At 27.7% G+C, this 26,156-nt stretch overlaps 2 protein-coding genes across 9 annotated transcripts in view; one reads left to right on the top strand and one right to left on the bottom strand.

The window, feature by feature from the left end:
• The window catches only part of Fmrfar (FMRFamide Receptor), a 49,970-nt gene extending 34,924 nt beyond the window's left edge, over window positions 1-15,046 (bottom strand). For 2 of the 5 annotated variants that reach the window (XM_083107060.1, XM_083107055.1), the window contains exon 1: window positions 12,787-15,046. The gene's annotated coding sequence lies outside the window, so the exon portion shown is untranslated. Of the gene's footprint in view, window positions 1-12,571; window positions 12,744-12,774 lie in introns of those variants that run through there. The other 3 variants (XM_083107057.1, XM_083107061.1, XM_083107058.1) reach the window with 3 other exon arrangements.
• The window catches only part of LOC145976101 (uncharacterized), a 78,627-nt gene that overhangs the window by 18,913 nt on the left and 33,558 nt on the right, over window positions 1-26,156 (top strand). Inside the window, exon 1 of one of the 4 annotated variants that reach the window (XM_083107052.1) lies at window positions 21,118-21,270. The exons of the other annotated variants lie outside the window; for them this stretch is intronic. The gene's annotated coding sequence lies outside the window, so the exon portion shown is untranslated. Of the gene's footprint in view, window positions 1-21,117; window positions 21,271-26,156 lie in introns of those variants that run through there. 4 annotated transcript variants of the gene reach the window in all.

The raw sequence follows: 26,156 nt of genomic DNA, 5'->3' as shown, positions 1-26,156 counted from the left end.
AATTATTTAAGCTTCGTTTACTTGTATTTCAATAATTTCCCAACTCATCGTAATTTTTAATTTCCCTCCAACAGCAGTTATCTTGACTCGAAGGCATGAATGTCTGAAGACAATCTGCATAAATGTTTAATCTCTGTTTTTCTGTTCAATTACTTGTCTTATTAATTGTCAGCAGGGGTTGCAAAAATTTCTTCTTAAATTGTTTCAATATTTGTGTTTATTTTTCTATTTTCTGAATCACGAATACGGATATAAATAACGAATTTCTCTATATATTTTGACATGTTGCTTATTTTAGCATATCAACTGTCTTTCTAATAACAAATTCAATTCCTAATCAAATAAACGTTTTATATTAACTGAAAATTATAGATATTTTTGCGGAAAAAATCTGATATTAAATAACAATGTATCTCTTTCTAGTATTAAATATGTACATTTATTGCATATTTGAATTTTATCCATATGCTTGTTGATAGTTTATACTTTTTATTTGTTTCTGTTGTTTCTAAAAATGGAAAAATAAATATACGGAATAGATTCTATAAAATAAATGAAAATAAGAAATTAATCAGATGTTTTGTTTTACATAAAAAATACTAGAAAAATACTAAAAATACTAGATTAAACGGTATTTTTTGTCTCTCGTTTCAATCGCATTTTTACTACTTCATCATAAATTTCTCGTAAATTAAAAGAATCATTTATCAGTATCAATCAATGGCACGGTAGTTTTTTCCGATTTTTTTATTATTTTTACTACTTTCTTTGTGCAAATTTTTTTATGATGTGATAATCAGTATTTATATGTGAAGAGCAATTCTTTACGTATCGGGAAAATTTGTATGTTTTTACATGTAGTGTGTATTAATTTATCTCAAGTTATGTCCACATTTAGAAAAAAAAATGTTTTTAAAATTTATTACAAATTATTAACTTATTTTTCGCATATATATATAAGATTGTGATATAAATCCAATTTAATTTTTACCAAGAAAAACTTGATTTCTCTTTCGTATTTGTTAAAGGATCTTCCACACGATCTCATATAAAATTTTGTACGGAAAAATTCATTCCTTTATATATTCGCCAATCGTAAATCTTTTAAGAAAAGCTACCATCATGAATTGCAAATCTGAAGTGAAATTATTCATCATTTTTAGGATATCCTATTTTGTAGATTTGCATAAAAGGCTTAGATAGATCCATTTTTAGGTTCCATCAGTACTGCTTTGTGCACAGTAATTATTTAGTTGATGACGTATTATGATTTTTAGAGAAAAAATAGGCTTTGAGATACATTGTATAGTGATCTATTGTAATTCTCTCTAGCTAAAAAATAAGAAATATAAAATGATATGACGCGTTTCGATAAGGAAGGAGTAATTATGTTTAATGTAAATACTAAATTATTTACATTTATATTGTTATAATTTAAATAGCACGTAAAAAATGTAAATGTAAAAATGACCATGGAAAAAGTATAATATATATAATATACATATTTTACGAATGTAATATTTAGAAAAACGAATTCAGATTTAGATTCATAGAGTTTTGTGATTGTAATAAATTTTACATGTATATTGTTATCAATTTTTTTTAATTTTACATAAATGTTTATAAATCATACTATACGTAATACTAATAAAACGTAACATATTAATTAAAAGAAAATATTTTATGTATTTAAAACAAATTTAAATATTTCCGATTGCCTTTCTCTATAAATTAAATGTTTTATACACAATATTCCATGTAAAGCTCAAATACTGTAATATAATAAAAAAAGTAAATAATCGTTAACAATGATTATTATCTACACAGTATATGTACATTTATAAATTTTAGTATGTATTACTAATTGTATACCATATTATATATCATTAATACGAAAATGCATTCGTTTTTTTGTGAGAAATTAGAAGTGAGCTGTTGTGTGTAAGCAACAAGTGCATAACACTAGGAAGACATAAAAAGAATAGCAGAAATTTGTGAATCGGTTTTCGTATTTAATTTCGTGTACAATGCACAGCGAATTTCAAAAGATATGAATTGAATAGCAATCGCTATCGTTTTTACATAAATTTATTTTAATTCAAATCTTTAAATTTTTGCAAAATAAAGCGCTTGCAGAAATCTTTAGTTTCCGTGAATTTCCAAGCTCATCAGAATATAATTAAAAAAATTTGTCAGGAGATACTTCCTTTATTAAAGCATATATATATATATATATATATATATATATATATATATATATATATATATATACAGGGTGTCCTAGACCACCCGTACACCCCTTTTTTTTCAAAAACTAAGCATTTTAGAGAAAAACGTTTTCGACAAAAATTGTATGGTTTTGAGGGGAACATAAGATGGTGTCATTGGTTTGACCTTGGATGGCATCGTTAAGGTGAGGTCAAGGACACCTTTAATTTTTTAAATGGAACCACCTATTTTTTATTGCACATTCTTATAGCTTATGTCGAGAGCTTTCCAAAACACTATAATAAAGTATTTTTTCATCAAGTACTTTTCGAGTTATAAGGCTTGAAATAATTTCTTAATTTTACATAAACCATAAAATATCTAGTAAAATATTCATTTTTCGATTATCTTACCTTAATACTTTTATGTACAAAATAATGAGAGGAATCGATTGGTGTAAAGAAAACACATAATTGTTTCGAAAAAAAAAATGTAATTGTTAATTGCAAATTACATTTTTTTTTTCGAAACAATTTTGTGTTTTCTTTACACCAATCGATTCCTCTCATTATTTTGTACATAAAAGTATTAAGGTAAGATAATCGAAAAATGAATATTTTACTAGATATTTTATGGTTTATGTAAAATTAAGAAATTATTTCAAGCCTTATAACTCGAAAAGTACTTGATGAAAAAATACTTTATTATAGTGTTTTGGAAAGCTCTCGACATAAGCTATAAGAATATGCAATAAAAAATAGGTGGTTCCATTTAAGAAATTAAAGGTGTCCTTGACCTCACCTTAACGATGCCATCCAAGGTCAAACCAATGACACCATCTTATGTTCCCCTCAAAACCATACAATTTTTGTCAAAAACGTTTTTCTCTAAAATGCTTAGTTTTTGAAAGAAAAGGGGTGTACGGGTGGTCTAGGACACCCTGTATATATATATATAATCTTGCGAATATTTACGATGAATTTATACATTTAATATTGATTATATTGTAATACAATACGCGATTGAGATAATCTGATTTTAGCAACATAATACATTTTAGTCTACGTAGTACACGTCAGGAGATTTTGCTGGCATTATTTCATTGTAATTATAGTCGCCTCGGGTAAAAGCAGTATGTTTTACTGCCGTCGTGTATCAAAGGAGCTGTTGGTTGAATTATGAAAATCGATATACAATATATAGGATGTGCAGAAATATATGTACATAATAATAAATTAGTTACTGATAGCTTCGAGATAGCATCAAAATAGGATAGCTTTGAAACACGTTCTTCAGCAAATATTACATCTCTGCGGTTCTACCTTGATATTTTGAAATATATTTTACTTGCAAATCGATTCTTGAATAAAAAAAGTTCTCTTTATTTTTAACGTTAAATATCTCTTTAACTTTAAATTAAGCCTCGAAACATACGAGCTATATAATAACGTTGAGAGAAGAAATAAATTTTTTTGAAAGTAAACAATCATGAAAGATACTTTGTTGCTTATTTATGTTCATCTCGATGTATAAATCGCTAAAATTTTTCATATAAAGTCGTGAAGCTTACTAAAATAAGGAAATTCTTTTTAAAAAGAAAAAAGGCATTTCTCTCATATTATTATTTTCTCTTTGAAATATATAATATTATTCGAAATGTTAAAGATGAAGCTATTTCGAACAATTCGCGATTAATGTACGCATTATCGTTCTCCATGTACACGATGCAATTTACATATTTAATCGTATGGTTGTCGTTTGTCTATCTTTGTTGCTTCAAAAGACATCGATTCCATGTATCGCGGTAGATAGATACACTGAATATGATTATTCATTGACAAATTGCTATTGCTGTCTGCATCAGATTTCGCGCGTTTGACGGAACCAGAAACACGCAATTAATTCTGCCCGATTGAATCAACTTTATTAATTGTCGGGAAAACGAATATCTCGTTGCAATGATAATATAATCGGAAAATCCAGAAATGACATAATCATTGCGGAACACCACATGCATGGTTGTTTATTTACAATCGACAAATGTATTACACGAGAGAAAATGTTAAATATTTTTTAATATAAAATTTTGATATGCGAAAAGAGAGCCAATATAAACTAGAATGCAATTATTGCCGAGTAAACATTATAAAATTTATATTGATTATTTAAATATCGATCGTCTTTTCCAACATTATACAAATAATAGAACGCTGTGCATTTTGTTGTATTGTTTGTAGACATTTTAATTTTCTAAATATTTTTATATATTAATACGTTCCATTATAATAATGAATTTTGTGAATAATTAAATGCTATCATATTAAATACGCCCACATATCTGAGTACAATATAAATTAGCGATAAAATTAACAATGATGCATTTAAAGGAATCTGACGGAACCGTTAATCGCGCTAGCAGCAAAATGTGAAATAGTGTAAAAGAGATAAAATTTATTTGCACATTTCCGTTCTCTCTTCTCTCCTATCTCTAAATAATATAATCATAATAATCGCTTTTCACATCACTTATTACAGATAAAATTATCAGTTTCATTGATATCAATGACGTTATAAATGTCATCCGTATGAAAAATTTATGAGCTGCGATGGAGACAAAATTTAATTATTTCGATGCGAAAAATCTACAATATATATATGAAACATATATACATATTGATGGGTAAATTTTTATATAATTACTCGGCTCTTTGTGTGCGAGATACGTAATAATTCTATTCATATAGGAATTATTTTGTTTCATTCTTAAGACTGATCCGAATCATTGTCTTTGCTGATAAATGATTATAATAAAAAGAATTATTAGTTAAAATTAAATATTAATTAAAAATTTATATAAAATATAATTAAAAATTATATTTATATAATTAAAAATTTTTTTATAGAAACAAAAAATATTTGTTTAAAAAAGAGAACATGGATTAAAAATTTAATATTAAAGGTTAAAAAAAATTAATAAATAACTAAAAATTATTACAAGAATTTATATTTGTAATTTGCATATATTTGCAATATGACTGCAGAAAATTAATACAATTTATACAGAAATAGCCACAACAATTCCGAGTGCTTTGGAGCAATCCTCCGCATAGTTCTATGAATATTTGAAGTGAATAATTATAATTTGAAGTGCATAATTATAATTATAAAGCAAACTATATTTTTATCAAATTCCACAGCTGATGTAAATTGAATTTTATTAGGTTAGAGTGTAATATTAAATCTAATAAAACGTTTAATATAAATTTATTTATAGAAATATTAATTGTAATAATAAAAGAACAAGAACTTATTTTTAGAACTCGTATACAAATAAAGATCTACATAATTTAAAATTTCTTGCTATCAATCATTTTTATTTTTTATTCTGCTTTCAATGTTCAAAATACTTAAAATCTAAAATTCACATAAATTTTTATTTCTTTTTGTTTTAAAGTACGCTAGAATTTCTTCCGTCAACTTTATATAAATTGGATTAACACTTTTCCATATTTGTGATAATTCCGCGAATTCTATATTTTGATCTTTGCTTTGCATAATTGGACGAGCTATAATTAGTTGGACTGTTATATATACATGTTGCTGCAATAGCCGATGGCAAATTGCGGCTTTAGATACGCGTTGCTTGGAGGTATGTACTATTTGGTCGAATTACGTAAACGCGCGATGAATACCTTAAGAGTGATTACGATGAAAGCTATTCGAATGTTGTGAATGGTGCAACTGAAACTTTTCCCAAAACTTCACTTTCAAGAAGTTCTCGTCCATCAGGATAAAACATGATTAGTTAGTTATCCAAATTTGATGAAGTGAATTCACCTTTAAGAAAAATTCTGTCAAATTTTGTATTATAAGAGTGATAAAAAGGTGTCGATTATTTTTATCGTTAAATGATTTTTTATTAGACGCAAACTGCGTGTAATTCAAGAATTGAATTTTAATATTTCCACATTATTGGGAGAGAAATATGTAAGAAGAAAGCTAATCTTTTAATTAATTGAAATTATAATTAATTAATTACAAGTTAATTTTTGCTTTTCTATAAATCTCGATTTATATAAATGATTAGAGAAATTTGTATGTGCCATATAAAATTTATAATTGTCAAAAAGTACATTAAAATTACAATGTATAATATTGGCAAATATTTGTCGAAATTTATTCGAAATTTATTTTTCTTCTTTTCGCTTGGGAAATCGAGATAAAAATCAAATTCTCGGATGATTTTGAGCAAAGACACAAGTTCTTTTTAAAGAGTTCGCGATTGACAATCTTTTGTGTGATTTAACAGTCTTTTGAGTATTTGCCGACCTCAAAAGTTGGATCAAGAGTTCTCTGTTCCAGTTTACATCTCTCATACGGCTTTGAAATGCTACAAAGAACAGAGTAAAGTGATCTTCACAGTCATGAAAGAAAGTCTCTCCCTTACGTCTTACAGCGAGTAAGATTTATAATCGTATATACTACTCCGGGGAACGATCACGACACAGAAATCTTTATCGAGAGATCGATTTTCGTGAAATACTTCCTCACATATATCTGCGAAAAACAAGGCGCGATTTTTTCGTATGATTTGCTTCGAAAACGGTGTGCCAAAAATAGATTTATCATGTTTCAAAATTGAGTATTTTTGAATATTGTTGAATTTTAAAACGTAAAAAAATCGAAAAACTGGAGAGTAAATCTTCTCTTGTGTTTTTCACGGTTTAAAATTAAACTAAATTTAATTTTCGTAAATTACTTTGCACAAAATTGAACAATAAATTTGATTTATTAATATTTATATATATGTAACTATTTTTATACGATAAATAAAAAGGACGATATTTTTCATTTCTTCTCATATCCTCTCAATTTCCAGCTCTTAATTATTTGATCGTTTAATTATCCGACGAAAAACAAATAGCCATCATATATACCGTAGGATGAATAAATAAATTAATTTACACCAATCGTAAAAGCATGATCATTTTGTAGTATTTTAATATATTATTGAGAACGAAATAAATGTGATAAAATAAATAGCAATTAATATTGTCGTAAATACAAAACGATCGAATTTATTTACCACATGATGTACTGCTATTGTTATCTCGTCGTTTTACCATTCCTATTGTTCTTGACACTCATTCGCACTCGAATAGACGCAAATTGATCGAAAAAAGAGCTAAATACGATCGCTAATCAATTAACAACGAACGTCCGATTCGGCATTTCCGATACTCATTTGCGCGTAGAATTCGAGGGGAAAAAAGAACACATGCGAAAAACGTGGAAAGGTGCTTAAGTGGAACTCTAGAGCGACGACAAGCATTCCATTGTCACTGAACTAGTCAAATGAGAAACTGTTGCGCGTCGAGAACAAATCGAGTCTCAAATATCGGCAACACAAACCTGCGAGATTTTAGGTTTTGTTAGTCACAAAAAGCAGAAGAGGTGAATCTGACAGATTTTTTGATTTTTTGAAAACGAATTTGGCCCCAGAATTTATCCAGCACGTCAGATCTTTGAGTAATTTGGTTCGATTAAATAGTCCAAAAGTGGCTATTTGGACCAATCTAAATTAAATTTCTCAAAAATTTGACATTTTGGGGAAATTCCAAATTCGTTTTTCAGCTTCAAAAAATCTATCAGGTTCACCTCTGCTTTTTGTAACCGATTCTCGCAGGTGTCGCGTGATCCTCGTCATGTTCGCTCGTTCTGATCCTGTACCTTATGTGCGACGAGATAGACGATTAAGTTAATGCGTTAAGGATCTGCGCGATAATTAGTCGAACGTCGTTACGTTTAAATCGTGCTTTAAGTTGATTCATCTTTTCGACAAGGATGCATCGTGCTATTCCTTCGTTCAAAATGCATCGCTTGCGTGTCGGGAGTGTCGTGATCTTAATCCCTCGTTAATTAATGAAGTAATTAGACATGCTTTTCGGATCGACTCGCGAGTGTCTTGAGTAACTCGAAACAATGGAATAATTCGACGAGGAGGCAACGGCGAGTATACGATGGTGATGATGCAATTCGACGAGAATGCAACGATGTATGGATTTGTGAGTGAATTCATTTAAGTTGATTTGGTTATAAATTAATCGTGCGATCGCAATTTGCATATTTTAATTGTCATGAGAGAAGAATGTCAGGAAAACAATTTCGTGAATTTAGCAGATTGCGTGCAAAATGGGGTTAAATTTGACCGTGAGCGAGTTACTCTGAAACGCGATCGAATTACTCCGCACAGAACATGATCGGCCTTCGCGTTAATTTGTCGGTCCAAATCTACAAGGTCGATCAGTCATTCAGTCGTGATAAATAAATTAATATTTAATACATTACGAATTAATTTTATTCTGAAGAAAAATTCCAAGTAAGAGATGCGCACTTAGCGAAAACTACATAAAACTACATAAAAAGAATTCACAGATAAAAAATATTTCCATAACGAAGATCTTTACATAAATATTAAGTTACATTTAATTAAAAGTTATTTATCGAAATCCTCATAAATTTTATTTCATTTTTAAATTTAAAATAATAATTAAAATAATAATAAAAAAAAATCCATATTGAAGAAGATTGATTAATGAGTGATTCCTTAAAATTTTAGTAGAAGAAAATTAATTTTATATTTATTAATGAAAAATATATCATTAAAATTTAATGCAAAATTATTATTTATAATACTTTTTTATTAGAAGACTTTATAACATTTGAATTTTAGAAACCTCACAATATCTATATAATTTTTATCCTATTACGTGAATTGAAATGTGAAATAAATATCAACAATAAAAATAGTTACTATTACGCACTTGTTACGAATATTCAATATTATTTTAATTCTTAATTAAACAAAAGTTGTATCGAAAATTAAACATTGTTCGATCATTTATTACATCTTGTTTACTCTATAGTTTATGATTATTTTGTTATTATCAACATAATTACGACAATTTAACAAAAGCGCAATGATCAAGTCTTCTTTAATTAATCATTACAAAGTTTAAAATGGCTAGATAGCGCTCAACTTGCTAATCAAATTCCGGGGAAACGACGTTTGAACGATCATGGCAGCAACAATATAATTTAGCGTGATGAGATAAGTTTTCGTCCCTTAATTTTTTTTGTAAAATATTCTTCATATTAGCAAATACGCAAGAGATAAGTATATAAATTAATTACATGCAAAATTAGATATATGATCTATCTTTATTGTATTACATTTTTTAACTTTAAAAATATTTTTTGTGACAAAGTCAATTTTTAATGAGAGAATTTGATGTTCTAAAAATATAAAAATGTTTTTCCTAAAGAAATGTTAATAATTATGTTTCCAAATTTTGTAGATTTATGTACTGTATAAAATATAATTTCGTACAATGATTTTTCAAATTTTTGAACAATACCAAAGTATAAGTTTTATTTAAAAAATTTTAAAGATATAGCACCGTTGTAAAATTACTTAATATTAAAGATTTTAAATATATAATCAGAAAGCAAAAAATACGATGCACAAACTTTATGTAATTAATCAATTTTAAAATAGATTATTTGAATAAAATTTTTACTTGAAATTTAGTTATCAAAATTTTTAAATAAACAAAAATTTTATGCAAGCATCGCAGAATATTCTCACGGTTATAATTCTGATCTGAAAAGAGAATCAAACCAATTATAGTTAATTAAAAAACTGTCGATGCATTTGTGTGACTGTATCGATCCGATCGTAAATATTGATTTGCTGTCGCGTAAATGGTCCGGCTCCACAGCTAGCTATTTATATGGTAACCAGTCTACCTGACGGATAATAATCTAAAAGGGTATATGAATAGTCTTTATGAACTATAAGTCCTTAGAGAAAACTACTTTATTACAGTCTCTAAAGGTCAGCTACGTCATTGATTATTCTTAATTATGGTATATTAAGCGTTTTTCGTCTACAATCTCGGACGAACGGTTTAATCACAGATTTTATATATGAAAGAAAAGAACAACTGCCATAGCAAACTGTCATTTGAAGCGAAATATCAATAATTACCAATAATTAGAAATTAGAATTTTATTTTAAAAGAAAAGAGAAAGAACTGAGAGCGCAAATATAACAAAATCTTCTTACTGAATACATTAATTTTACTTTAATAAAGGATAAATATAATATAATAATCTTCATGCTTTAGAAATTAATTTAGCTAGAAAGAAGATAATTCCATATTCGAAAAATTGATAGATAGTAATAATTGTTTATAATAATCATAATTGCTTATTAATTTTACTAGCCAATTTTATCAAAGTCAGATATTAATCGATTTTATCTTCAATTATTTTAGTTTATATTTCTTTAATTAAAATTCAATTTAATTTTTGTCTTGCAACATATTTGTTAAAACTAAGATCGAGTATGGAATGCATTACAGATAGAGAAAGAACACTCATGATAAACTCGAATATCGTGTTATCAAGCAACATTAGCTTTATACTTGCAATAAAAGGTACAATCTTTTGTCCTTCTAGCGATTGTTTGTGACTTTTTAATTGTGAATTTGATATCATTCATTATATCTGCTTTAAAGCTTCTTTATTCATGTAATTATTCGTTGTACATTTTTTTTCTCGTTCGATGTTTACCTCATTTTATATTGCTTCATTCAAAATAAAAAATCGCAGTATTTTTAATGAATTCGCAATTCCCTCACTGTGCCATTGCATCTTACCGCTTTTTTCCGTTGCTTCATAATTCAATTTCGCTTGAGACGTTCATTTCCCGAATGTCTCATTACGTCGCGCAATTTGAGATTGCGATAAATCTCATCAAAGGTCATGGAAGTTTGCGATCATTTTTAACAGGAAAAAATTTTTATTTAAAATAATATTGTATTTTAAATAAACTCACTGCCGCTTTAATCGTTTTTACAACTTAGATTTAAAAAAATACATTTAAGTTATAAAAACGATTATATAACAATAAAGAATTATAATTATGTCGTACAAATAAAAAATATGAGATTGTAAGAAAATCAAAGTTGTTGCGCTTAAGATATTTTTGTATAAAATTTCTTTTGAAAGAAATTGTAATTTGTCTATGATATTCTATTCCTTTTGTCCATCGCTCCATTTCTTCATCACTAATAAGTTTCCTCTATTATCAATTAACTTAATTATTATTAGCTTTACTTTTGTGTGTGTATATTTATATATTAGTATATTAAAAATATGGATAAAATTTTATTTAAAAATATCATAAATTATGGCGTAAAATAAAATGTTCAATCCATTAAATTGAATTTTCCACCCTCGATCATATTATTTAATTCGATAATATTATTTATATATTAATTTTCAATATAATAATTTATTTCTCAATAATAATAAATTCAGTTTTTAAAAATGAATTGCCGATCTTTATAAAGTATCAATGGCATTTTGTATAATAATAAAGTTTTAAAAATTCATTTCTCTTTGTCTAGACAGAAATTCTACTTTAGATAGAAGCTTTAGAACATATTATATATTATCGCCTTAATTGCATAGCACATTAATTCGTCGAGGAATGAAAAATGACTGCTTCTTATTTGTGGCCTTTATGATAATGCATTCTATCTTTTATATTTATATCATTCTGTGTCTCAGGTATTTTTGGCATTATATATTTGTCGTACATTGTATCTTATATATACTCGTATTTTATAATATATTTTATTGTATCTTAAGAAAATTTTATTATCTCCTAAAGAAAATATATTAAAACTTCTTATAAAGAAATAATCATGAATTTTATAGAAAATTAGAATGCCATATTCTCAATGTAATCACAAAATATGCAGATATGCATATTACCTATAATATATAGTGCAGGAGTTTGTATAATACTTAATATATATTACCTAATATAAATATCTGCATATAAATTCATATTAAGATAAGCAGCTTGTCTCATATACCGGTTCCTTTCACGTCATTTTTCCACACATATTTAAATAAGAAGGTTCAATCATCGGTTTAAAGCTTGAAATCCTTAGAGCTGTCATTACAAACTGCTAATAAAAATTGTTTTTGCTTTCTTCTACAATAAATGTTCAACACATATAAAGAGAATATATACATATTTTCGCAATATTATACAATGTTATTATTCAAAACAAAAAATAATTACTTTATAAATTTGCAATTTTATTTAAAAATAGTTCTTTTTTTGGAATTAGCTATAAAACTTGTTAATTTTATTTAATAATTTTATTTAAATATGTTTAAATTTATCGATACGCATAATGTCGTAAAAAACTTTAATTTTATATATCGAAATAATATATTTAAAACTCGTAAATAAAATTTCGCAGAAAATAAAATAAAATACCTCAAATTTTTGCGAATCTCGCATTCGATCGCTCCGAACTTTCGCTCGTGATAGCGTTGCATATTATTCGTTCGCAAAATTACTGTGCTATTCGCGTAGAGTCGTCGCGAAATTTTATTTGTAGAACTATTAATAAACGAATGTCATCCGTGCAAACGCGACGCGGACTGCGATCTCTCGCGAAATCTCGGCCCGGGATTCACCTGTTTAATCACCTGTCGTTAGTCTTCTCGTTGGTCTCGTTGCACCTGATTTTTGTCATCGCGTTGCTTTTATCACTACAACTTGCATGTCTGTTTGTATAAACATGCGAGAGCGATATTTCGCGTCACTTCCGCGACGTCGGGATGAATCATAATTCGGTGCATCGACGGCAAGAGAGAATTATCAAGGGATTTGCTTTTATCGATGCACTTTTTGTGAGGATTTGAAAAACCTCTCGAGAATTCCGTTTGAAGATATTGTCTTGTTCATCGATGAATCACTTTGTTTTCTTCAAGCAGGGTTTCATAGAAATGCACGTAGCACGCCAATTACTGATTCATATCACTTAATCCAATTCACAGATTTTTTATTCTATATTTTTATTCAAAAAGCTTACGTGTCTAGTTCTATCAATATTAGTCACCAATTTCTCAATTTTAAAGAAAATTTTAGACTAATTAATAATTTTTGAAGGAAATTATCCGTTAATTTGTTTTTTTTTTAATTATAGTCATGTAATTTCCTTTAATCAAAAAGGAAATCGAGTTTTAATCCAAGTATAAAGATGCTTTAAGCAAGATCAATTTTAACACGACTCGGATATCTTTGCAATAGTCACTTTATTAATATAAATATTCTGCCAATTGAAGGGAACCGTAAAAATCTGTTGCACTCGAGCGATTATATCCACTTTTTTTTTCGTCTCGGATAACATCAGGTTTTCTTCTTTCAATTCTGAATTGATTATCTTTTGATTTCTGATGTATTTCTGTAACGATTGTTGAAATTCTCGCTTCTTCGTCAATGAATCATGCCGTCTCCCCAAAAGAGAAAAAGAGAGATAAAACAAGCTTTCTCGAAAACATGTAAACACATGCAAGTATCAACTCACGTCACTCAATTTCACTAATTCACATCTTTACACGTTGATAATTATGATATTTATTATTAAAGACTGCATTAAATAAAGTTATATTAACGTTTAGAGATCATGATTGCTAGAAAAATTTACAATTTTCAAGATATTATTGATTAATCATATCTCACACTGATCGACTTGATTTATTTTATTGATAATTTTGCTAATCATTATATATTAATAAGATTTTTATCGATTCGACAAATATATATAAGCTCGAGTATGGCAATCATTAACAGTCTTGAACATGATAACACTATTAATCTGACTGGTATTGATTTTGCCGGAGACCAGACACGATTGTAAACTGTTTTGAAATTACTGATCATTGTGGTTGTAAATCATATTAATTCTATTAATAAGTTTAAGTATAGTTATCAGTTTTTAACAATCCTTTTGTTGATTATATTTATTAATAACTTGTTAATTATTAATTCGTTTGTTGATAATCTTTTTATTGAATTATTAATAGTCTTTTTATTAAATTATTTATTATTTATCACGAACCACAATTGTCTTATTAATAACATTATCGATAATCATTTCTTAATAATTTATATGATGTTTACTGGTGGATTTTCTCAGAGATCAAGAGTTTCAACAGCACTAGATGTATTTCCTGCTAATTGTTAAATGTTATTTTTTTTATTTCATGGTCCTTATGCTCGAAATTCCTTTGTCACTGGTCTCTCACTTTTTACTATGGTTAATGGTATAATTTGCCTTGCTTGTTTTTTATTTAAATTATTTATTATTTTATCATGAACCACAATTGTTAATAACATTATTGATAATCATTTCTCAATAATTTACATGGTGTTTATTGGTGGATTTTCTCAGAGATCAAGAGTTTCAACAGCACTAGATGTATTTCCTGCTAATTGTTAAATGTTATTTTTTTTTATTTCATGGTCCTTATGCTCGAAATTCCTTTGTCACTAGTCTCTTACTTTTTATTAATGGTGCAATTTGCCTTGCTTGTTTTTTATTTTAATTATTTATTATTTTATCATGAATCACAATTGTTAATAACATTATTGATCATTATTTCTCAATAATTTACATGATGTTTATTGGTGGATTTTCTCAGAGATCAAGAGTTTCAACAGTACTATTTCCCGCTGATTGTTAAATGTTATTTTTTTATTTATGGTCCTTATGCTCGAAATTCCTTTATCACTGTCCTTGTCCTCTCTCACTTCACTATGGTTAACAGTGCGGTTCGGTTGCCTCGCTTCAGCAGGAGGCGTAAGATCGACACGCGATTTCGAAGCGCTCTCGCGGCGCACTGAGTGCGCCCAACTAGTAGAAGAGGATCGGAGCGTCGCGGCGCGTCACGTCGCGCCGATGCGGAGTAGTCGTGAGTGCGACCAGAGTGACCCTGGCAGTGAGTGCCGCCTGCGCACTCTCGTGTTGTACCAGCCCTTTCTTCTCCTCTCCTTTCGATCCTCGGCATTATGCTTCTCCCTTTCTTTCTCCTCTTCTTCGAGGCCACTTGACTTCGTGTAGAATTTATCCGCAATTCGCGTTCCCCATCACGTTCACGCACACTCGCTTTAAATCCGCGAATTGTATGTTCGCCGACCCGTTCATTCCTCGCGCCATTCATATGCGCTACCGAAAGTTCTCAAATTGGGTAACATGAACTATAGTTTAAACTGCCGGAGGAACGCGTACAACAGAAGCTGTATATTCTCTGCCGATTGCACAGGAACTTGCATCCAAGATATGAATTATTTTGCTCTTTCGTGCAAAAAAATTAAATAAAAAAATTAAATGTTGATAAAAAAAGATGCGAATCAGAGATGAGATTTTGATTGAGAAACGAGATTAGATTTTGATGTGAGATCGTATGGTGAGATTGGATCTGTAGAAGTTTTAGATTTTTATTATTATATTTCTATTTTTATATTTTAATCTTCTTGAAACGAAGAAAAAACCATATAAAAACATGAGATTCCAAGGATAACTTGATTAGAGAATTAGGAAATTTTTGTATCAAAGATAAAAAACTGAACCGAATAAGCACGCATTTTCTTGAATTTAATTCAGTACAAACCACCCATGAGCCTGACCTTTACTATTTGCGTGGATTCAAAATCTATTGCTGGCTTTTTCGGAATATTCCACGTTAAATGTTACTTATTCCGTAGTCATTTCGTCCGTAACGTGAACTTTATTTTTCACAAACTTCTGGTAAAATAAATATTTAACTCGGGAATTTAAAAGCGCTATTTTATTCACGATTTATTTATAAATTGCTAGTATCAATTGTCGTATAATTGTTCATAATCGTCAATATCATTGAAATATACATGCAATATTTTGATGATAATTTGGTTATTTAAATTGACTGATAAGAGAAGGCATTAGGAATCTTTTGTCAAATTTATATATATATATATTCGTATAAAAACGCAAAAAATACTTTTGTTTTGTCCTTATAATTTTAAAAAACTTGTAATAGAAGAAGGATTTTATATATAATATGTTTTTTATATAAGAGAGGAAGAAAAATTGTTTTTACAATTATATGTGTACACATGAAGAAAAGAAAAATATTTTATGCATATATGTATAGAATATGAAGGAAATGGAAATATTAAAAAAATATATTCTATCTGTATGTATAGCAAGTGTTATAATAGATACTATAAGATTTTTGATTTATAAACATGTACTTTTTTATATATAATTTTTCCTACTGTTTTTTTTTTCAATTCGTATTCTTGGCACGAAAAATGATACTGGATCTTGAATTTTTGTTTGTGCGTTTTTCTTTTTTTGGCATCATAGGCTCATATTTATGCTTCGGGATTTTTTCGACGTTATGCCGTATTTTTGTTCGCGCATGTTTTTGCTTGTGGGACTTTATGCCACCCGTTACAAGTTGTGAGATATATCCTATTTCACACATACAGCATCCTTTTATGATTGAGCCAAATATCTTATCTTGTGTTTCTTCCTCCGTTATTTATACATCGTACAAAGCATACAAAAACTGAGCCGATCTATAGCTTATTCTTATGATTTTCTTTCTCGCTCTCTCTTTCCTTTTCCTTTTTTCACCACATTTAAACTTGTTTTCTTGCATAGATAATAATAATTTTGATTTTTACCCACACATTAGTCCAAATTAATTTTTTTATTTAAAAATAACTAATACTTGCAGTAATAAATCATACGAATGAATAAATCATATTTTTGATTGCTTTACTTTTGCTTGAGTTAAAAATATTTTTCTCTAATAAAATCGCTTTAAATATAATTTATTTTAGAATTTATTAAAATTCTTTTTGTAGCTTTATACGAAAACTCGCATACATTATTTGATTTAAACTAATAAAACAATGATTTAGATCGTTCTGTAAACTAACACGTTCTCTTTCTTATCATGAAGGAATTTTAATTAAAATAATAAATATTTTTCTCTTTCTTTATCTCTCTGTTTTTTCCCCGTCTATCAACGTAATGAACAATTCTTTCGAGAGCATAAAGTAAGGATTATGTTTTACACGGCACCACTAATCGCTCATAAATCAAAATAAAGTCCGAACGTTAGGCCGGGAAAACGGCAAATATTGCGATTTCTATGGTTAATTTCGACGGTGATTTATCGTAATATCTTTTGAGTGATTGCGATAAACCTCGTGCATGATAAGCTATCGCCATTTTCCCATCTCCATATTTATCGCAGGTTATTTTACGTCATTTAAGAATGGAGAATACATAGATATTTCGGGAGTGACGTATGATTTAGAGCCGCCAATTAATATTCTCGGTCTGATGGAGCTTTCGCTCTCAAATTAGTCGTATCATAATATCGATCCGAGTGATACAATTGAGTGAGTTACGACGAAGAGTGGATAGTAATGTAACGCTATCACTCATGGTTATGGATTGGTGTGTAATATTGAAATATATTTAACGAAAACTTTTATCGTTTCTCAATATCATGAATAAAGGAGGGAGTATTAACAAAATATAAAAATGTAACAAAATATAAAAAAGGTAAAATTTCAGAATAATTAGAATTTAAGAGATTTGAATATAAGAAAAGGATTTTCTCTCGTAAAAAACGTGGAGATGTGTTAAATAAAAAGATTTTCTTTTGAATTTAAGTACAATAAAGATGCATTGTGTGTTTCTCTTATAGATTAAGTGATAGTTAAGATTATATGTTGCTGTATTTAAATATATTGGATTAATAATAGATAAGATAATAACATTTTTTCTTGCTTTTCATTTCCATTTACGTAATAAATATATTTTAGATATTTATATAAATATATAAAACTTCCCCTCTCTCTCTCTCTCTCTCTCTCTCTCTCTCTCTCTCCTTCTCTTTTTATAGGCATATTTTTATTTTAATCTATAAAGTTTATAAAATAAAATTTTAATTGCAATATTTTTGTTACAATGGCTCGTTTGTGCAATTCTCTTTCAATTCAGGAGAACAGTTGCATTGATTACTATACTATTTTCTTCGTAACACTAATTACGTTTTGAGGAAACACAGACTGGGGAGCGATTACCGACGAATCTCGCGCGCGAAGCGATACTGTTGTATTGTTCAGGAGAATAGATTAATTGCGTTGCGTTATCGATCGACATCCGCCGATAGACATTAGTCTTCAGAGTTCAGATATTATATGTATAGTACAGCGAAACTGCACATAGCTCGTACTTTCGTCCAGTTAAAACTTCCAATAATTGAAATACACCAGATTTTTACGCTTTTAAGTGCATTAAATAAATATTTTATTATTAAGTAAATAAATAAATAAATAAATAAGTAAATAAATAAATACATATATTATACACACAGATCTTATTTTGAAAAATTTTCTATTTATTTTAAAATTAATATTTTAAAATTTTCTAATATTTCTAATATTTCTAATATTTTAAAATTTTCTATTTATTTTAAAATTTCCTATTTATTTTATAACCGATTAAAAAATGTAAAAAATTTTTGCAAAAGATGTCAATTTCAAGAGGAACATATGAATGAGATAAATTAATAATGCCGCCTTCTATTCTCTTTGTTACAGTAATTATCCTCTTAAAAATCTTAAATAAGAATCGACAGCAGTTTAAATGGCTGTATAAAATTGCGTGATCGAATTCGCGTGATACATATCGTGGAAATGTTATCTCTTTTTTTTAATAAATACCATTTTGAAACAATTTTATTATCTCACACCATAATGTATTACATATAAGTGAATAAATATTTATTAAAATTTTTAAAATAAAAAAATATCTCGGTGAATTACAGTGCCTAAAAATATAATTGAATTTGCCGATTGTTCAACAAATTTCAATCAAACAAATCTTAGGAAATTTTACGCGCGTTTTAACAAATGACAATAACATGTAAATACCGCCTTTCTGTGAATTAAATTATTCGTTAATATACGTATTATTTCGCATTCTCGATATGATGAAGCGCAAACTATATTTCAATTGATGAAAAGTTTAAAGTACGATGCAAGATATCGAATCTAAGCCCATCAGAAATAATTATTAACATCGGAGTAAAACAATATATAATATTTATATCTATATAATTCTCTATTAAATGTATCATTAATTACAAGAATTGTTCAATCGTGGTAATTGCTAATTGCAGAAATAATTCTGCGACATTTAGAGAGGTCGAGTCTCGCGACGCGAATGACAAGGTCAAGGCATGTCAATAACAGCGTTCTATACACCGCGAAAAGTGATGATTAAATACCGTGTGACAATCAATTTATTATTACGATGAAATATTTAACGCCTTATAAATTAAATTTATGCGATTTTAAATTAGATTTATGGATATATTCTAATCTTTCAATATTGTATTAATTATTAATTAATATATATATTAATAATTAATAATTAATATATATTATATGATGCTAATTATTCCTTATTTTAATCACTAAATTCTATAATTTTGTAATATTACGTTCGTAATATATTGTGTTCTATAATATTGCATCTGTAATTGTATATTACAGCGTAAATGATTAACAATTTAAATTTAAAAAGAATTTAAAATCCAAAATATATTTGAATCTCTTCAAGTACATTTAAGGAAATAATTATTGCTAAAAAATATCACAATAATATAATTTATAATCCTCCGTTACTTCGATTCGTCGCATTATATTTCGAAATGCGATTATTTTATTATACAATTAATGATTATAATTATCAATTTATACGATTGATTAACTCGTTCGATGAAAAACTCGAATATGAGTATCACAATAATCGGTATTTATCAGAGTTTTATATTGTTCGCTAACTTCATTAGTTGCTATTGAGAACGTGTAATAATACATACGTTGAATAAATCAAATAATAAAAACATCGTAATTATATTAATCATTAATTATTATGAAAGTAATTAAAATGAAAGAATAGATTGTTTCGTATAAATTTATTTCGTGATAAAAATATTTTCCAACGACAGGTAAAGTAAGAAAGAAAAGTAAATATTTCAAAGCGATTTAAATCCTCTATCGATCCGTTTAAAAATGAGGAAAAAATCTCGCACATGTATGTAAACAATATAAACACATTCTAAACAAGACACACCAATAACATATAGAAATCTATAACATTTAATATTAATTTATATCTTTGGCTATAACGCACACTGTTGTTTATATTTTATATACAAGTATACGGGACTCATCGTGTCCTTGTCATTTGTGCGGTGAATCTTGAGCAGGAAACTAGCAATTCGAACCGTTACGTGAGACGATCAACGATTTAATATTTCTCTAAATACGATTGCGATAAGTATTACTAGGAGATGTCAAGTACAATCGTTTCTTAAAATTAATACAATTAGAGATTATCAATCCATCTAATTAATTAATTTTCATTTGTAAATATATCAATACAAAATTTCAATTATTTTTTTCATTCCAAATTTAATGATAATTATTTATTTAATTCTTGGAATTTCAAATACACATTTGGCATCCCCTATATTTAAACTTTTCGCTTCAAAAGTATATAATTAAATACTTTTCGATTTAAATATAATTCGCTCACATTTATTTTGAATCGCGAATAATAGAGTAATATATTGAATAATTTAAGTAACGGAAAGCCATGATATATCATTTATAATATAATATCTTTATTTCCTGCGATTTAAATATATAATATATCATGAGTTTTTTCATTGAATGTTTTCAGATAATCTAACACATTTTAATTAATAATTAATCCAAGTCGCATTCTATCATATAATATTAGCTCAAAATCGCCAATATTATTTTATACATTGCGTTTTAATTCTGGTTTAATTATTAAATATAATATTATTATTAATTATATAATGGTGAGTGGATTATATGGTTTTCGAATTGTTCTTTCGAAAATATTATAAAGTGCGCGTTGCGTGCAATTAATGCATTGAGAGTGCCGTGTAAAAAATCGCGCGATTGTTGCATTCTATCGATTACTGCATACGCGATAATTAGCTATTTTTTCGCGAGTGCTGTACTGAAGAAGCAACAAAGGACAAACAAAAGAGAAACTTAAGGACATCAAAGCAACGTGATAAGTAATTTAGAATTTAATTTATTTTTGAAAATAATTAATCGTTTATTTTCGCGATAGTAATTTTATACCATTGTGTAATATAATGTATATAAAATATTCTACATTTTATTCTGAAGTATTTAATAATAAAATATGTATATAAAACAATAACATATAAAAATACGATACATTTTTTAAAATAATTTATATGATATAAATGTCTTGTGGATTAATATAAAAATTTACTATAAATTTCAAACCCTTCCAGATTAAACTTGTCATAATTTTTTAAAACTTAGCTGTCAATGCTTATTACGTTCTGATATTTACAATTATACTTGCCATAAATCACACGAATATTGTGCAATGTGTTATGGAAATACACAGGTGTGAGATTAGTTGCAGCAATAGATTTTAATTGCAATCCAGTATAACTGACTCTAATCCGTACATTTCTTGCAGCATTTATTTTTTCGGTTTGTTTGACCTTAGTTTGACGCGAAATAATATTTCATGACAAGCTTCTCGCGATACACATTAACTAATGAAGTTTCCATCGCTTGCAGAATTTATATGTAATTAATTAAATTAAGATCTCTTCTACTATTTTTGTATTGTATTAATACATGATATATCAGTATAATTATGTAACATGGTTACAATTGCGATTGCGGTCTGCCAAAAATGATTAAATTAAATAAATAATTTAAATAAAAAATTATTAAAAAATTATTAAAAATTTGCGAATAGTACCTTCTGGCTACTAACAATAAGTATAAACCACAATAAATTACATGTGTAATAAAATATTAGCTGCATAATTTGTTTTAGATAATTCATTTGAGATGGTTAACGAGACTTGATCATCGAAACATGTCTTGATTCTTAGATATTTAAACATTTAAAATTAGGTATCCATGTGCGGTTCTTATTTTTTAAACTATATTTCATAACTTGTAAGAAATGTAAAACATTTTACATATTAGTTTTATTACTAGTAATGTCATACGCACATTATTTTGCAATTACATATTTATGCAATTAATTTAAAGAGAGAGAGAGAGAGAGAGAGAGAGAGAGAGAGAGAGAGAAAGAGAAAATGAAATAATTTTAAAAATATAAAATTAATTCACAAAATATTAAATACGCTACAATAAAGAGAAAGTATCTAAGACATCACGAAAGTATCTAAGGATTAAATAATCGCGGTCGATGCCGAAACGAGTCGAATTTCCGAATCGCTTAACTTTTTCCGTCTTTGTATCGACATCTCATCTCGAATTCCCATTTCCAAGGAACGCGACGTGAGTGTCCAAAATTTTTCGCCGAATTACAGCAGTCTTCGGTGAAGCGTGTATCGTTTAGGATTCTTGTCTTCAAGAAGGTTTAGCTGCAAATTCTTTCTCAAAAAAATTCTTTCGCGAAGCATCTTTGCATCTTTATAAGCAATTCTGCTTTTTTATGATCCCATCATATTCAAATTGCTACTTTATCAAGATTTTTGCATAGCTTGATATTTTTTAAATGGACTGAAAAACGCGTGAATATATTTTACAATGCAATCTGACAAACTATAAAATAATATGATAAGAAATTTATTGTTGTAATCATATCTGGAGGGCTACTAATGTCACTTGCTTATAGTAAAATATACTTATAGAATATAAATGAGATGTGTAGATGTTATATGAAGTGATCGTGGATGTATAATATATAGGTTAATAACGATAAAGCTATTAAATTACACATACTATTTATTCAATATTAACTCGATATGAAGTATGTTAAATCTTTTGCTATTATAAAAATTCAACATATTATATTGTCGCATTCTATATTTTGATTTTTCATTAATTCTTTTATTGCAATTATCGTGTATTTGCTGTTTAGATAAATTGTATTAAATTGATTCTTGTATATTAAGAGTTTTTATAAATTTAGATTTTCATATTTGGAACATTTTAATTCAGAAATGAAAAAAAATGAATTTTAATATTTTATTTTTTCTAGAATTTTGAAATACATGAAAAAAATCAAATCTGAATGGAATATACAAAATGAAAAAGAAAAATAACAAATAAATAATATAAAAATAAAATACAAATATATATTTGTATTGTATTCAGATTTGATTTTCTTCATGTATCTCAAAATTCTAGAAAAAATAAAATATTAAAATTCATTTTTTTCATTTCTGAATTAAAACTTTCTAAATATGAAGATCTAAATTTATAAAAACTCTTAATATACAAAAATCAATTTAATACAATTTGAATAACACAGAAAAATAATTATCAAATGTGTTCCTCTTTTTTTATATTTAATGTATTTTGGATGATAAATTAAAAGTGTAATATATTATGACAATGTAGAGATTAATTTATATAGCACACACATATTATTAATCTACTTATAATAATAATAAAATATGTATATATAAAACAATAACAAAAATTTTTTTATTTTTCATTACAATAATTGAACTAATAATTATCAAGAAATTCAGAAATTTCGAAGAATATGCGATTTGAAAATACTCAAAAATTGTTACAACTAATCGGCGAGCTATCAATATTTTCCGGGATCAAAGACGCAAAGAAAAGCGTTCTCGAGTGCACGGAAGAGAAGAAATATAACCGCGATATCTCTCTTTCGGCATTTGCCGAGCATCGCAACGGAAGAATAAGCGGTACTCATAATTCACGGTCTTTCTCGTTGAACAGTCGTCGCCGATCCCGTTTGTGTAATCATAATATGGATGAAAACTCGCCGGTATAATGGATTATCGGGAGCTCGGTAGACGATAGATGAATGATTTCTCTATTGAGCATAGTACATACGAATTTTTTGCTCCACGAGGTTACAACTGTAGTAATTATAATAATAGATAAAAATTAAAAAATAGATAAAAACTAAAAAATATTAAAATAGAAATTTATGATTTAAAATAAAGAAGAATTAATTTGATCTTGATTAACTTTACGACTCTTCGAATAATAATCGAATTTTACAATCCGTTTCAAATAGAGGAATTATCACTTTGATGTAAAAATTACATTTAATAGAGAGATGTAAAGATCGATTCGAAAGTGTTCAGAGAATCGAAGATGTAAGAAAAGGCATCTTCATATAAAAGAAGCTGGATATTTTTCGTCGGAAAGGCACGTCCGTTTCTTCCGTTTCTCGCGTGTGTTAGAGGAAGATTTTCAAACATTTCTGGTTTCGAGTCGTGTCGCTGTTCGCATCACCGATTCAATCGAATTCCTCAATAGAATCTTGCAGAATTGTATTTTCTCTCGCACAGGATGAAAATACCATAGATGAGTTAGAGGATTTACGTCGAGTCAGCAAGGGTTACGTAACAACATGGAAACCTAGCGGATTTTACCGTTCAATTGCATATTTCTACGAATTAAATAGTATCGGAAAAATTTTTCTTTACATTTATTTTTTTAACATTAAAGAAGTTGAATAAATAAATATTATTGTAATTAATAAATATTATAATTTTTCTATTATAAAATTAATGTTAAATTTGAATTACGCTCTGTCTATTATGACTTTCTTTCAATTTTCAAGATTAATAGAAATTATCATTTTTAACGTGAATAAATAATTTCGTATTTGGTGTAAAGAATTGTTATGAGCAATTATCTCAAATTACTCTCCCAATAATTGTCTATGGGATACAACAGTAAATCTATTTGGTACACATGTATAATACTCTCTATCGGCTTCAACTTCTATATGTCACTGAATACATTCCACGTGTGCGCACGTGGGTGTGATTGTAACTGAACATTTGCATAGACATTGTTCGCTTGGGCGCGCCAATTAACCGATTTTACTCATTGCACGTTAAGACATGCAACAAGAATTTTCTTCGAAATTTTTAACAGTGAGATTTATTTTTTTCAGATAGACTCCTGGGAGCTATTTCAGACTTGCAAATGTTAAAAATTTTCGCATTATTTCTCGAAAATGATTGATTCAAATAAATATTTATATATCTCTCTCTTTCTCTGTAATTCTTAGATACCATAAAATTTGTTTTTCCGAAAGAGGAATATTAGTTTAACGATGTCTGAGTATCTCTCTCGCTTAAATCGAGTCGGTGAGACATAAAACGATCATCACATCGCATAATTTATTTAACAACTAATAATTTTTAATTTCTTAAATAAATTTTTTTCTTTTCTAATTATAATTAATTTATCAATCCTTTTTTTCTTTCCTAATTTATATTTATCAATTATTTGCGAATATATTTTTATTGTATCTTTTTCCAAACATTATGTTTTTAATTGAATAGCTTGTTTATAAATGATTTTATAAAATTTAATAAACTGGATATTTTGTTATAAATGGAGGGATATTAAAAAATTCCTAGGTACATCGCATAAAAGTATAGCCAATAATGGCATCGAATTTTATCGAGAATTTGTGTCATAGGCGCGCGGTGTCGAGGTTTCAATGAAAGGCAATCTGCGGTGAAATGAAGCTTGTTAAAGCACTTTTGAACGCGTTAATTACATTTTGCTGTACGATGGCACGCAAATCAACGATCACTCGTTTCAATCATTCACTGAATACAGCGTTTCAAAATTCTATCCAAACCTTTACCTTTGTATATTACCTTTGTAGTTTGAAAGCGCGACAGTCTATAGAATCACATTTACTGCATTTATATATGTTTTATATGACTCAACGCACGTGGCAATTTGCTATATTTTGACTGTGGTCCTTTTGATGTTATCAGTGCAACATGTATAATATTGAGTGCTTTGACATTTTTTCACGCGATTAAATTCGAATTTACAAATGAATTTATGGATATTCTCGAATAAAAAATTGCTGAAGATGTTCACGAAGCCTTTCAGTAAGTTATGACTCATTTATAATGCGTTA

This window comes from Camponotus vicinus, unplaced genomic scaffold (assembly GCF_025532165.1).
Source record: "Camponotus vicinus isolate PSW18456_S1 unplaced genomic scaffold, iyCamVici1.0 SCAF_8, whole genome shotgun sequence".
NCBI lineage: Eukaryota > Metazoa > Arthropoda > Insecta > Hymenoptera > Formicidae > Camponotus > Camponotus vicinus.
The sequence above is the reverse complement of the archived record's forward strand: the minus strand, read 5'-3'. Positions and strand labels throughout refer to the sequence as shown.